General features: G+C 42.7%; 1 long non-coding RNA gene across 1 annotated transcript; it reads right to left on the reverse strand.

Moving 5' to 3' along the window:
- Positions 1–225: 225 nt before the first annotated feature.
- LOC126416699 (uncharacterized) lies at positions 226–13,565 on the reverse strand. The gene is made up of 3 exons (XR_007575499.1): positions 11,981–13,565; positions 11,608–11,900; positions 226–705 (listed from the first exon to the last, which is right to left on the reverse strand). It is a non-coding gene; the product is annotated as an uncharacterized LOC126416699 (long non-coding RNA).
- Positions 13,566–14,936: the final 1,371 nt, after the last annotated feature.

The following is a 14,936-nucleotide window of genomic DNA, read 5'->3' on the forward strand; positions in this document are numbered from 1 at the left end:
GCCAATAACCTTCAATTATTACTAGTCACAAGTTTACACAGTCATTTTACATTCTTATTTAAAGATTTCTTATACAATTGGTTAAATATACATATAATGCATAATATAAACAAACACAGGCACAAAAGTTTTATAGCTGAGTAAGTCTCTTAACCAGTTCATAGGTCTTGATATTACCAAATGCAGTTCACTGAGATCGCCAGGAAAGTTATAATAAATGTTCTTCGATCATATGTTGACAAGTCACTTTCACACAGTACGTGGACTACACCACAGGATTAACAAATTAGAATAATAATTCTAAAGTTTGTACTGCTCAAAATGGAGATACCTTTAAATTTTCATATCTTCACGGCTGCTGATATGTCGGACACTTCCATTTTATGTAACTCACATTTTATTAGTGCTAAATGCCTAGCTGCAGTAAATGACAGTTCTGGGGTCAGATGAGGAACTCGAGTAACCAACGAAGTGGTCCACACTCCCGAGAATGGCATGTACTGTTCATAGAACTGTTCCTCTAATGATGGAAGTCTGCAGACACCTACAGCGTACAGTCAGCCTCTACATTAACAAATCCCCACGACACTTGCCTGAGTAAGCACACACCGTGAGGGGCCTGCGATCGCAGTGCCGCCGACAGTGGCTCGTCGGACAAGTCGGTCAGACTCGGACTGTAGAGCTGAGAGCTTTTTCGTGTAGCTTCTGAAAATAAAAACATTTAGTTTAGAGAGTGTACAGTGCCTTCAAACATGCAATTTGGTATAGTAGGAAAGGGAAGAGAAGGAAAAATAGTAGAAAAACATGGACAGGGAAAGGTATGAAAAAGAAATGTGCCTGATAAACCAGATGTTAGCAGTGATTTTATGTCCTGTGCAAAATTTTAAGATTTACTAAGAGGGTATCAGTTCTTTCGGACATGTCTGAAAGAACAGATACCATCGGTGACCGTGCAGCTCATTAGAATGAAATTACAATGAAATGAACACCCTTAGCTGCTTACAGGCGTTGACATGCATCAACGGGAACAGATGAAAATGTGTGCCCCGACGAATGTAGTGCGGGACAATACGTTGAGAATGTGGGTTTCGCGGGAGGCGTGCCAGAGATAAATCCCTGCAGTCGCGCTATCCTCTGTGTCCTCGGTGACTCAGATGGATAGAGCGTCTGCCATGTAAGCAGGAGATCCCGGGTTCAGGTCCCGGTCGGGGCACACATTTTCATCTGTCCCCGTTGACGTATGTCAATGCCTGTAAGCAGCTAAGGGTGTTCATTTCATTGTAATCTGGTTTAAGAATCGTCTAAGAAGGTTGTATATGTGCAAGAGACCTGGAGACAATGGCAAGTTTCAGATTGATTGTACAGGGTGATCCGTCTAAGACGTCATAAGAGTATTGCATTATATTTATTAAGTTAGTGAATAAATCTCCAAGCGATTTTCTGCAAAGTACATGAAAATGGGGCGAGTTAACAATGAATGACCATGCTTTGTGAGGCAAGCTGTCAGCACCTAGTTCACAGTGCAAACAGCAGATGTCAGAAGCACATTGTATAACCTACAGAGGTGACAACAGTCAACACGCGCTGAGTGTGCTACCTTGTAAGTGAAAATGGTTGTTACACCGCAACAACGAAGTCAATGTGGCATGTGGCCTAAAAAATTTTCGAGTGTTGTAGAGACCCAGGGAGTTTTCAGGTGTCGGTGCAGTGTTATCAGCCCATTCTTTCTTGTGGAGGAGACTGTTTGTGCTCTCAATTACCTGGAAATAATTGACCAGTATGTCATTTATCAATTACAGAAAGATGGGATACTGGACATCGATGTCTATCAACAGGATGGTGCTCCAGCACACTTGGATGTCATTGTGTGAGGACAATTAAACCAGATATTCAGATATTCAACGATCGCCAGTGCGGGTTTGGTAGACCCCTCCCACAGCCTTTAATATTCCGGCCTAACATCAACATTATTTCCATAAAAACCGCAGAATCTGACTGACCTACAGAGTCATGTTACAGTAGCCTTTTATCAAATCACTCCAGGAATGCTGCACACCCCCGAGGCACAATATGTGCCCCATTTGCAGTGACCGACATGTTGAGAGCTAATGTGCTGTGTGACAAATTTCAGACACAAAGTCCAGCCTCCCCTCCACATGTATGTGCTGCTAATAAGCAACAAGTTTGCACACTTTCTTGTATATAGTGCTTTATTTTTCCAACATCTCAAATGTGTCACCTAACATAATGGTAAGACACAAGATTTTGGAACCACATTTATACTGTAAGACATTTCCAGGGACAGATGTGGGCTCTGACCACAATTTATTTTTTATGAACTGTAGATTAAAACTCAATAAATCACAAAATGATAGGAAATTATGGAGATGGAACCTGGATAAGTTGAAAGAACCGAAGATTACTGAGAGTTTCAAAGGGAGAATTAGGCAACCTTTGACTGAAACAGCAGAAAATGAATGGGTAGCTTTGACAGATGAAATAGTCAAGGCAGCAGGGGATCAAATAGGCAAACAACGAAGGGCTAATAGGATCCTTGGATAACACAGCAGACACTGAATTTAAATGATGAAAGGAGAAAACATAAAATGCAGCAAATGAACTGGGTGCAATGGAATACAGATGTCTAAAGAATGAGATTGACAGAAAGTGCTAAATGACTAAGCAGGAATGGCTAGAGGACAATGCAAGCCGTTATAAGCCTGCATAACTGAGGGAAAGATAGATGCCACCTACAGGAAAATTAAAGAGACCTTTGGCAAAAAGAGAAGCAGCTCTCTGAATATTGAGAGCTCAGAAGGAAAAGCAGTACTAAACAAAGAAAGGAAAGCTGAAAGGTGGAGCCAACATATAGATGAGTTCTACAAAGGAAATGAACTTGAATACAGTATTGTAGAAAGGGAAGGGGATGCTGATGAAGATGGGGTGGGAGACATTATACTGCGGGAAGACTGACAGAGCACTGAAAGAACTAAGGCGAAACAAGGCCCCTGGAGTAGACAACATTCTGTCAGAACCGCTGATAGCTTTGGGAGACCCAGCCACAACAAAACTATTCCATCTGACATGCATGATGTGTGAGACAGGCGAAATACCCTCAGACTTCATGAAGAATGTAATAATTCCAATTGCGAATAAAGCAGGTGCTGACAGGTGTGGATGTTACCAAACTATCAGGCTACTAAGTCATAGTTGCAAAATACTAACAAAAATTATTTACAGAAGAATGGAAAACTGGTAGATGCCTACCTTGGGGAAAATCAATTTGATTTCCAGAAAAATGTAGGGACAGGCAAGGCAATACTGACCCTGTGACTTATCTTAAAAGACTGCATAAGGAAAGGCGAACTTACACTTATATGATTTGTAAACCTACAGAAAGTTTTTGACATTGCTGACTGGAATACACTCTTTTAAATTCTGAAAGAAGCAAGGATAAAATACAGGAAGTGAAATGCTATTCAGAATTTCTACAGGAACCAAATGGCAGTTATAAGAGTCAGGGAGCACAAAAGGGAACCACTGGTTGGGAAGGGAGTGAGACAGGGTTGTGGCCTATACCCTATCATTTGGACTGTATGATGAACATGCAGTACAGGAAACCAAAGAAAAATTTTCTGAACAAATTAAAGTTTCGGGAAAAGAAATAAAAATTTTGAGGTTTGGTGATAAGAACTTAAAAAAATAAAAATAAAATAAGGCGATTTACTGTTTAATTGTGTTCTAGAAAAAACTGTAAGGATCTGAAATTCGGAGCTAAACAAATCACAAAATTGAACCAATGAATCTGGGAAGGAAAACAAATGGAATTAAGGTAAACTGCTTGGCTTTTGTGGATGATTTTGCAATACTTTCAGAAAACCTGACAAAAGCTGTTCTTCAGATAAACCTTCTGGAATAAATAGCAAACAGAACTGGTTTCAAAATTTCAGCTGGAAAAAAACAAAATTCATGACAAGTATAAAAAATGTGCCAAAATTCACAGCAAAACAAATAGGTAAAATAGAGCGAATAAATAAATATACATATCTTGGGAGACTATTCAACAGAATGGACTACAAAAATCTGCAATAGATGTAAGGATTAACAAAATGGAAAGAGCATAGGGTTTGACCAAAAATATTTACAAGAAATGTATATCTAGAAAAACAAAACTAAAACCCCACACCACACTGGTTCGACCAGAATGTTTATATGGATCTTAATGCCTAAAAATGAACTATAAGATGGACAGATTAGAGGTTCTCAAAAGAAGGATTATTAGAAAAATAACAACTGCAGTAAAAACTGCAGATGGTTGGAATATAAGAAGTAATGAGGAGATCTACAAAAATATAAAGAAAATATATGAAGTAATGGCCACACAAAGATTAACCTTTTTTGGACACCTCTACCGAATGGATGGAAATAAACTAACAAAGCAAATACTGCTATATTTCTGAAAGAAGAAATCGACAATAGCATGGATTACAGTAGTAAGGAAAGATCTAGAAAGAAACAACATTAAAGAACCAGAAATAGCAGAAAGAAACTGTTTTAAAAATAGAATACTAAATTTGGGAGGCATTCAAAGCAGAAGAAATAAAATACGGGGAACAACATGGACAGAAGAAATGAAGAGACTTTATGGAGAGAAAATGAGGGAATACTGGAAAAATAGAAAATAACAAAGGAAGATGAGGAACTGAAGTTGTTAACATGATCCTAGTTGGTCAATACGATTAAAAAAAGTTTCAGTGCACAAAATAGCTATGGTCATAAGCGCCCATTTGTGACTTAGTGAAGGATAAAACAGGAATTGAAATCAGCATCAATGGGAGCGAAACTTAATGAGGAGGAAAACTAAAAAAACAGAAGGAAATCTTAGAAAAGTGCTATTGAAGAGGGGGTTATTTTCCCCAAAAAGAGTTTCAAATGACCAATGTCATCTCACTCACACTTATAAACTCAAGGACACGATCAGCTGAGCACGAGTCATCTGCTAAAATGGAACATATATCGGGAAACAGCTGTAAACGGGCACAAAGCGGTTTAAAATAGGGGCACTGAAGTAACAGGTGTCTCACCATCCACGACTGACAGAAGTGGGGACAAAGCAGAGGAGGAGCGCCACTTAAAAGATCTCAATGGTTAAAATACAATGCCCAATCCAGAGTCAAGTTAAAGTTACCTCCTCCCAACAACAGGGCCAGACGGAAGAGGTCTAAGCACAGGGAAGAGGTTTTATGACCCACAATTTATTATCCTGAAGTGCAGACCAATGAGTGTGCCATAAAAGAGTAACACAACAACATAAAATGCTCTGTAGACCAGCAAACGGAACCGTGCAAACGGCAGGCTGAGGAATACAGAGAGCAACCTTCGCCACTATATGGGCTGCCTCTTTCCACATATACCAACATGCCCTGGGAATGCCACAGAGATGCCCCCCAAGTGGAGCATATGGAGGCAGGCCTGAATCTGGTGGACCAGAGGGTGGACAGGATAAAGAGCTCGGAGATTGAGAAGAGAGCTCAGCGAATACTAGCATATAATATACTGTATCCGCTGACGGCAACAGATGTATTGGACAGCATGGAGAACAGCAGTAAAAACTGAACACTGGTCAGGAAACTGAAATTTAATAGGGGTGTCGTCAATAATATAGGCTTTCCTGACACCAAAGGTGGTCTTGGAGCCGTCAGTGTAAATAAATGTGGCATCCTCCATTTGTGTGCATAGAGCAGCTAATGCCCAACGATAAACTAGGGGGAGGGGTACTATCCTTGGGAAGCTGACAAAGGTCACAGAGAAGGCATGTCCCGGGGTGGGGCCAAGGTGGCAGCGTACTCCTATTTGTCAGGAAGGTTTTAGGAAATTGGAAGGAAAGTGAATGTAGCAGTTGACGGAAGTGGACTCCTGGTGGCAGCAGAGAGGAAGGGTTGCCTGCATACCCTAAATTCAAGGAGGCGTCGGGGGGGGGGGGGGGGGGGGGGGGGGAAACACGGGTCAGATTAGCAGGCATGGAAGACAGATGACTATCAAAATGACTCAGACAGCTCACTGATCGGACAGCGGAGGTTCAGCAGTTTCAGCGTAAAGGCTCTCCGTGGGGCTGGTGTAAAAAGCTCCAGATGCTAAATGCAATCCACGGTGGTGGACAGAGTCGAGACACTGAAGAATAGACGGCTGTGCAGAGGAGTAAACTATGCTTCCACGGTCCAATTTTGAGCACAGTAAGGCGCAGCATAGGCGGAGGAGGATCACTCTGTCCGTTGCCCAGGAGCAGAGCACAGAGGGTGTTGAGGGATCGCAGACAGCGAGCCGAAAGATATGAAATGTGGGAAGACCAGCACAGTTTTCTGTCAAACAAAAAAATTGGCGACATCTGTGAATGGAAGGTCAACAGGGCCTAGATGTAAAGATGGCAGATAAAACTCCATACCACGCCAAAAATTTACACAGACAGTCTTACTGGGAGAAAATTGGAAACTGGTTTTGATGCTCTACGAATGGAGGCAATCGAGGCATCCTTGATGACGTCATTCAAGAAGGCTGGTCTGTTGAGAGGTGTAGTAGACTGCAAAGTCATCGAGAAAGAGGAAGCCCGAGACATCGGAAAGTAGACAATCCGTAATTGGATTTGTGGTGATGGCAAACAGTACAACGCTTAGCACGGAGCCTTGGGGCACCCCTTTTTCTTGAGAGAAAGTGCGGGATAGAGTAGTGTTCACCTGCACCTCAAATGTGTGCTCTGTCATAAATTCACGGATGAAACGGAGTAGCCGACCTTGAAAGCCCCAAGAGAACAGCGTGCAGAGGATGCCTGTCCTCCAACAGGTGTCGTATGCCCTCTCCGTATCAAAAAATATAGCTATCGTTTGGTGTTTGCTGAGAAAATTGTTCATGATATAAGTGGACAGAGCAACAGTCGAACGATGCTTTCAGAAACCACATCGGGCTGTTGTTAAAAGGTTTTGGGACCACAGCCACCAGCCTAAATGGCTATTTACCATATGCTCCAAAACCTTACAAACACTACTCGTGAAAGAGATTGGGCGATAGTTGGAGGGGAGATGTCTGTCCTTTCCAGGTTTCGGAACAGGTATGACAATAGCTTCCCGCTATTTTCTGGGAAAGGTACTGTCAACACAAAAGTTGATTATGAAGGTGAAGGAGGTTGCACAGACAAGGGTATGATAGATGCAGCAACATGTGGACGTGGATACCATCTGCTCCCAGAGCAGAAGAGCGAGAGGAGGAGAATGCACGTCTGAGTTCCCGCATAGAAAGAACGGCATTATACCTTTCACGATATTGAGAGGAAAAAGCAAGAGGTCGCTGGTCGCTCTTCTGCAACCCATTTCTTCAGGAGAAAGGCTGGTGGGTAATTCAAAGAGCTCAAAATTTCAGCAAAGTGTTGACCCAATGACTTAGAGATTGTGACTGGGTACACTAAGGTATCCTGCATGACAGTTAGCCCAGAGGTTGGGGGAAAACTGGAAGTGACGGATATCTGTCGGATTGACTCCAAACAATTGATGAGGGAGTGAAGGTATTAAATGAGCTGCTAAAGAAATTCCAGCTTGCCTTCTTGCAGTCGTATATGATGTGAAGGCATCGCGCACGTAACTGCTTATAGCAGATACAGTTGGCCAACGTAGGATGATGGCGGCAAACACGAAGAGCACGTCTCCACTCGCGTATCGCGTCATGGCACACCTCGTTCCACCGAGGAACTGGGGGGCACTGGGACAAAGGGGAACTACGAGGTATCAAACATTCTGTGGCTGTAAGAAAAACTTCTGTAACACGAGTGATCTGATAATCGATGCTAGGAAATTGACGGTCATCAAATGTTGCTAGATAGGAGAAAAGCGTCCAATCGGCTTAAGAAAACTTCCAGTGTCTTGGGCGCATAGATGGCAATTGTGGCTGTAATCGAAGGACACATGGAAAATGGTCACTCGAGTATTTATTGGCAAGAGGGAACCATTCAAAGTGCCAAGCTAGCTGAACAGTACTGACCGAAAGGTCCAAATGAGTAGGTTGACATGGAGGCACACAAAAATGTAGGTTCCCCAGCGTTGAGGCAAACAACATCCACTTGGTGGAAGAGGTCAATCAACAGGGAGACTCTCGGACAAGGACGCAGAGGTCCACAAAGTAGGTGGTGGGGATTGAAGTCCCCAACCAGCAAATAGGGGGGCGGAAGCTGACGAAGAAGATGAGGGAGATCAGCTCTTGCCATTGGTGTGGACGATGGAATGTATACAGCACAAAGAGAGAAGGTGTATCCAGAAAGGGAAAGATGGACAGCAACAGTTTGGAAGGAACATGGAGAAGAGTCACGAGTCCTCCATATGCTGGAGTGCCATCAACAGAGGGGAGATCAAATCAGATTCACTTAAAATGAGGAAAAACAATGTGATCGCGGGGATGCAGTTTTGTTTCCTGATGACAGAAGATGACCGGCGAGTAGGATCGTAAGAGGATCGACAATTCATCCCAACTGGCTCGAATGCCACGGATATTCCAATGGATAATGGACATCGGGTGGACAGAAAAGGGAAGAATGTGACCAAGGTTGCCGTCAACTCAACGACTGCTCAGAGCCAGTGGCCGACAGCGTGGAACAGCATTCAGCCGAAGGCAGAAGATCCCGATCCATAGGTTGTTCGGCAGCAGCTGCTGCCACCAGCAATCGGCCGGTTGATCGGCCGCCAGCAGTGCGCCTGGGCCACACAGAAGATGGCCAATCGCGGTGACCGCCAGGTGGTGCTGTAGATGAGACACGCCGTGGCGGAGAAGGAGAGGAACTGGGTTTCTAATTAGCCTTCTTGGAAACAGGACGTTGAGATGAGGGAGGGATCGACGGTTGTGAAGTCGGGGTACGTAAAAAATCTTCACGAGTAGGCTCTTTTTTGGAAGTCTGGGTGTCTGATTTTGGGGCTTGTGATTTAGCAGAGCCCGATGAAGGGTGAGCCACAGAGTGGGGAGATTGAAGGGGTGATCTTTGCACTGGCCGATCTGATGACCGTGGCACTAAAGGTGAGATCACAAGTCTGCGTGGCCGCCTCCTTTATTGGCCGAGGAGAGGCAAGGACAGTGCTGTATTTACCTGCGTGAGGCACAGTGGGCTTTCGACTGGCGAATAACTTTCGAGCAGCAAAGATCGACACCTTTTCCTTTACTCTGATTTCCTGAAATAACCGTTTGTCTTTGAAAATGGGGCAATCTATAGAGGAAGCAGCATGGTCGCCCATACAGTTGATGCAACATTACACGTTTGGCCATATTGGAACATGACTGGCTGGTGTGATTAAACCTCTGACACCGATAGCAATGCATAGGGTCGGGGATGGTAAACATGAACTGAAAATATCCTGCTTTAATGTTCAATGGAAGTTGAACTCTGTCAAACATCAAAAAGAGAGTGCGGATCGGCACCAATTCCTTCTCAACCCTTTTCGTGACTCATTGTACGGCCATTACTCCCTGATCAGACAGGTAATTTTTAATGTTCTCATTTGATAATCCGTTGTGTGATCTTGTATAAACCACACCACGTGATGAGCTTAAAGTACGGTGCGCTCCCGCCTGGATAGGGGAGGTGTGTAGCAGCGTAGTTTGAAGCAATTTATGTGCCTGGAGGGCACTATCTGCTTCTAGCAACAAAGTGCCATTTCGTATCCAGGAACATGACTTTACAGGACCTGCAATTGCATTGACACCTTTCTGAATAATGAAAGGGTCGACTGTCGAGAAGTCTCGACCTTCGTCAGACTGAGAAATGACTAGGAACTTTGGCACTGACAGAAGAATTGTCCGTGGCTGAGACTCGTCTAGCTTTCTCTTGTGGGCAGAAGTTTTAGAATTAGAAGAAACCATTGCAAAAGTATCCACCACGATTACTGGCGTCTCTGATGGCGTGCTCCTTCCTAGTGGGAGCCCTCTCTGAGGGCACTCCCGCCTTAGGTGATTGTGTACACCTCAGGCCACACCTCCCGAGAAACGGACGGAAGGACCGATCGGCACGTTCGGAAAGTACCAACTCGGGTAACCGCCCCACCTCGGGCCTGGCCTTTACCAGGGGGTACGTACGTGTCCTACTTGTCTATCTGGGGTGGGGAATTACCCGTTACCCCGTCACCGGCTACGCGTGGGTTGGTCTTCAGACAGGCACAGGGAGGAAAGAAAGAAAAGGAAAGTAGAGAAGAATTCTCAAGCGCTGCAGCTGAGAAGAAGGGAAAGAGAAGAATTGAGAAAAGAGAAGGGCAAAGTAAGGGCAGATATGTTACATTGTAGAGATAAAAGAAGAGAAATCACTTCATTCATTCACAAGTGTCCATCTCTGGATGTAGGCGCAAAACAGACTCCCAAAGAGAAGGAGAAGGGGAAGGGGAAGGGGAAGGGGAAGGGGAAGGGGAAGGGAAAAGGGGGGAGGGGGGGAGGAGGAGGATCGGGGACAGGAAGGGATGTGGAAAGGGAAGGCACACAGCCCAGAAAGGAAAGAGAGTTGCACGAGCTCGGGGTCACGTGCCCACCATGCACAAAAGAGTTGTGGACGACAAGAAATTTGTGGCACAGTGTAACAAAAGGAATGGATCAGTTGATAGGACACATCCAGAGGCATTGTGGCAAATACAATTTGTTAATGGAGGGAAGTGGGGGGGGGGGGGGGGGAGTAAAAATTGTACAGGTAGTGCATGTCACGAACACAGTAAGCAGGTTCAAATTGATGTAGCTGCAGTATTTATACATAGATTAAGAGGTCTGCACATGATTGGCTAGTATCAAACCAGCTACATCAAACCATCCTTTGGACTGAAGGCCACAAAGTATGCCTACATTTAAAATACAACATAATAAAGAGTCACAAAAAAGAAATGAATGTAAGTCTCACAAAAGGGCACCAGGTAACAGATTTTTCATTACAGATTCAAGTGCATACAGTGGTTAAATAGCAAAAGAGGCAACCTACAACTTCAATGTTCTGCAACGTTTGGTAAAAGCAACCACCCAATTCTGAAGTTTTCCTCTGGCAAATGAAGAATGTAAATTTTAAGTGTGCATTGTATCTGACTTCTTTTACTCTTGGTCTTTAGAAGTGTGTTGCCTTGACAACACATTTATGTACAATTCTCCAATACTGTTATTTTCGCAGTTAAGAATGTCAACGGAGAGTGCGTGGAATAAAAATTAACATTCACTGGTAGCAAATATATCTCCCTTATAATGCAACAGGACTTTAATGTTAAAGGTTCAAGCAACTAACTGTGGCTCCTCGTTTGTGCATTTCAAACAAAACCGATAAGATAAAAACACAAATTACTTTTTGATACTGAGTAGCACATTAGCCATCTATTAAGAAACTACACCTCAATCTAAATAGCTACACAATGTGGACAATCTGTATACAGTAGGCCTACATGGTTCTTTAATGTGTTGTTAGCACAGTTAAGTGCTCCTTAACAGCTCCATTGCTAAACAGAGATATACAATCTGCCAACAGCAGCATGCAACTCAAGAGCCTGAAGTATACTGTAAGTGCACTTTAGGCCAACAGTTCAAATGTAGGTAGCATTACACATTATATGAACTACTCACCATCATCCTCAATTTATGACTTCAACTTCAGTCACTGCACAAGCATCCATTTTCATTTTCACTCTTTTCCAACTTAACCTTTTTTGCGGTAACTTTCATCTGACATCTGTGATCCTGCCTCTTCAGCCTTTATTTCTTTCTGTTATTTGAAGATGTCTCCATTTTCCACAATTTTGTCTTGGAATCCACCAGTTTCTTACATTTCAGGGGAGGTAATGCTGACAGGCTCGGGTTTCTTTTCCGTCCTCTCAAAAGGTTCTTCTGCCATTCTGTTTACAGCTGTCGCTAAATGCCTTATCGTGCAAAAATACAAACAACGGTAACACCAAAAATTCTGAAAACCAGTTTACTTACATACACATCTCAACACTACCTTTGATGATGAAGCCCTTCACTATCTGTGTCAGTTCCAAACACTAACATTTAGTCCAGTCAATGAAGGAAAATTAGGGGAAAAGTCATGTAGTCACAAAGTTTTACACAGTTCTAGGATATATTGTCACAAACATTGTACTAAAAACCCTGACCTGTGGAGTGTGAGCATTGGTGTGGGGGTAGGTTTAAAGGTAATTTTTTATTTTTGTTCTTGAATGACTCAAAAACAACGGATCCTGGGGAAATTCTTCCCCAATACAAAATTAACCTGCATTCACTTCCCTGCCAAAAAAGGTTCTAGTCACTTTTTCTCTAGGACTAATAGTTTGCAGAGGATGAAAAAAATTGCAAATTACGGCACTAAAAATATTGTTCCAATGGTAAAAAATTAATGTACTTCCCTCCTTCCTAGGTAAGCAAACTGAAGGTTAAGCAGGTGATCCCCCTCGCTACATCACAAGAAGCAACTACAGGGTACATCACAAAGTTCTCCGTCCACAATACGCCACACGAATCGCTGGTGACACAGCGTGCAGATGTCCGCGGGGAGGGTTTATTTTGCACAAAATGAGTTAACACTACACAGAATGCAGATACAAGTTACTAACAACACTAATGCAGGGAATGTACATGAACTGGACGTATGTAAATCTCTGCACAATGTTCTACACTGCAAGAGGAGAAACTGATTCTTAGTGATCCGTTATGGGAAAGGCAGCTTCCCCCACCACAGGTGCTGCTCCCCAGCATTTCCTGTCCATTTGTATTATGCAAATGGACAGAATAGCTTCACTGAGCTCATGTTTACACAGTGGAGTTATTTTCAGTTTACTGGGTACTTATTTGCAGTTGTTGAGTGCGCTACTCATATCATGTAAAAAAGTTCAACAGCTGGAACTGTCAATTGTCTACCACGCTGAAGAGACTCTTCCAAATAGGACACACTGTCAATATGTACAGGACATCATAGATTTCATTGTCACAAGCTGGAATACTTTTCACAGCACGAGGGTTATCAAATGCATCACCCTGCCTCAGTTCTCCAAAAATACGATGAGGCTCAGAGGCTTAATCCACTGCAACAAAAGTAGGTCACCAAGACTATAACAGTTGGTCAGATATTTCAACATAAGTCAAGCAATGCGTTACAGCAGATAACTGTTATAGACTTCAATATTAACAGTCACATTCCATCAGACATAGCCACACCTATCTCGGAAGATGTACTGTGGATGTGCATTAAGTGGTTCCACTCGGTGCAGCCCACTCTGCAAATGCAGCAATTCGTGAATTATGAATGGAAAATATTTATGCAGTCTACCTGTAACACAATTAATGGGAGAGAAGTGCAGTAACATTTTTAGTCATCCATTAATTCACCACCAAGTGCCTAAAACACAATTACACGGTTTTACAATACACAGCAGCAGGGTGCCACTTTTTACAGTCCAGTCCCTTTCCCACCAACACCACATAAGTAACTGACAACATAATAGCTCACTTAACACCTTCAAATAAATAGGCCTACTCCCTTTCCAAACAGGAAATAACTTCACTATATAAACACAAGTTCTGGTTATCACTGTTAGCATTGAACCGCGATTCTTATACATATATTTTAACAACGCGTTTCAAGAGACAATGCTCTCATCATCATATCTTGAAACGCATTGTTAAAATATATGTATAAGAATCGCGGTTGAATGTTAACAGTGATAACCAGTATAACGAAAACTGCTACCTCGACTCCATAATGGATTATATTAAACACAAGTTCATCAAAGCTATTTTGTCTATCAGCAAAAGATAAGTGGACACGAAACACAAGGCAGTTACAGCCTGTCTGTAAACAGAGAAGTGAGCATTACTCACAATGGTGGAAGTGATCTTTCTTAGAAGAACACTACGTCTTCTGAACAGAACCATAAAGAACCAATTTCTCCTGTAGCAGTGTAGCACAGTATGCAGAGATTAAAGTAGATTCTGTTCACATTCATTACCTGTATTAGTGTTATTAGTACCTTATATTCACATTCCATGTAGTGTTAATGCACGTTGTGCAAACTAAACCCTCCTCAAGCGTGTCTGTGCACTGTGTCGGCAGTGATTCATATAGTGCACTACAGAGGGGCCATATAAGTTTGTGATATACTCTGTAGTTGCTTCTTGTGACGCAGTGGACGAGATAGAGTGGAGAATCACCAGCTCCACCTTCAGATTTGCAGACCTATGGAGGTGGGAAGTGCACAAACACAGTGCAGTGAGCTACCTTCACTCACACTCTACTCCACACACCTCCCACAGCCCAGCCTGTTTCACCCCTGGAACACAATTTATCCATTAGTATGCCTCTACTGCACTTAGATATGGTACACAATTTAATAGTTGTTTTTAACCCGTTCCAAATTATTGGTCCAAGAGGAAGAAAAGTACAGACCCTTTTTGTAGGAAATTGAATGTAGTGTAATTTTGCACTGGAGAACAATTTTGCCAGAAGCCGAGGTTTTCGATTCGTTGGAGAAAAAATAACACACAGGTAATGAATATGAAGGAAGGTGATCCGGAAATCTAAAAGTATGTATCTAAAAAAAGGAAATTGACAAATCAAATGACAAAATGAAAACCATATGGAAATATGTTAAAAGCGAGACAGGGAAAAGCCTGTCTGCCAAAGAAGTGATTAGCTTAAGAACTGGGAGCCTTTCGGTGGATGCTCCCGAAATGGTGGCTAATATCTTTAACAATCATTTCCTAACAGTCACCAACCAAATGGGATGCCAGGGTTCTGTAAAGAATGCTACAGAATACTTGCATAACACCTTAACTAACAAAATAGATGAGAAGCATCTTCGAAAAACTACAGTGATAGAATTAGAAAAAATGATTGTCTTTAAAATGTAAAAATTCTGCTGGAGTTGACAACACTTCCAGCAAGTTACTGAAATATTGTTGTA

This window comes from Schistocerca serialis, chromosome 8, assembly GCF_023864345.2.
Source record: "Schistocerca serialis cubense isolate TAMUIC-IGC-003099 chromosome 8, iqSchSeri2.2, whole genome shotgun sequence".
Lineage (NCBI taxonomy): Eukaryota > Metazoa > Arthropoda > Insecta > Orthoptera > Acrididae > Schistocerca > Schistocerca serialis.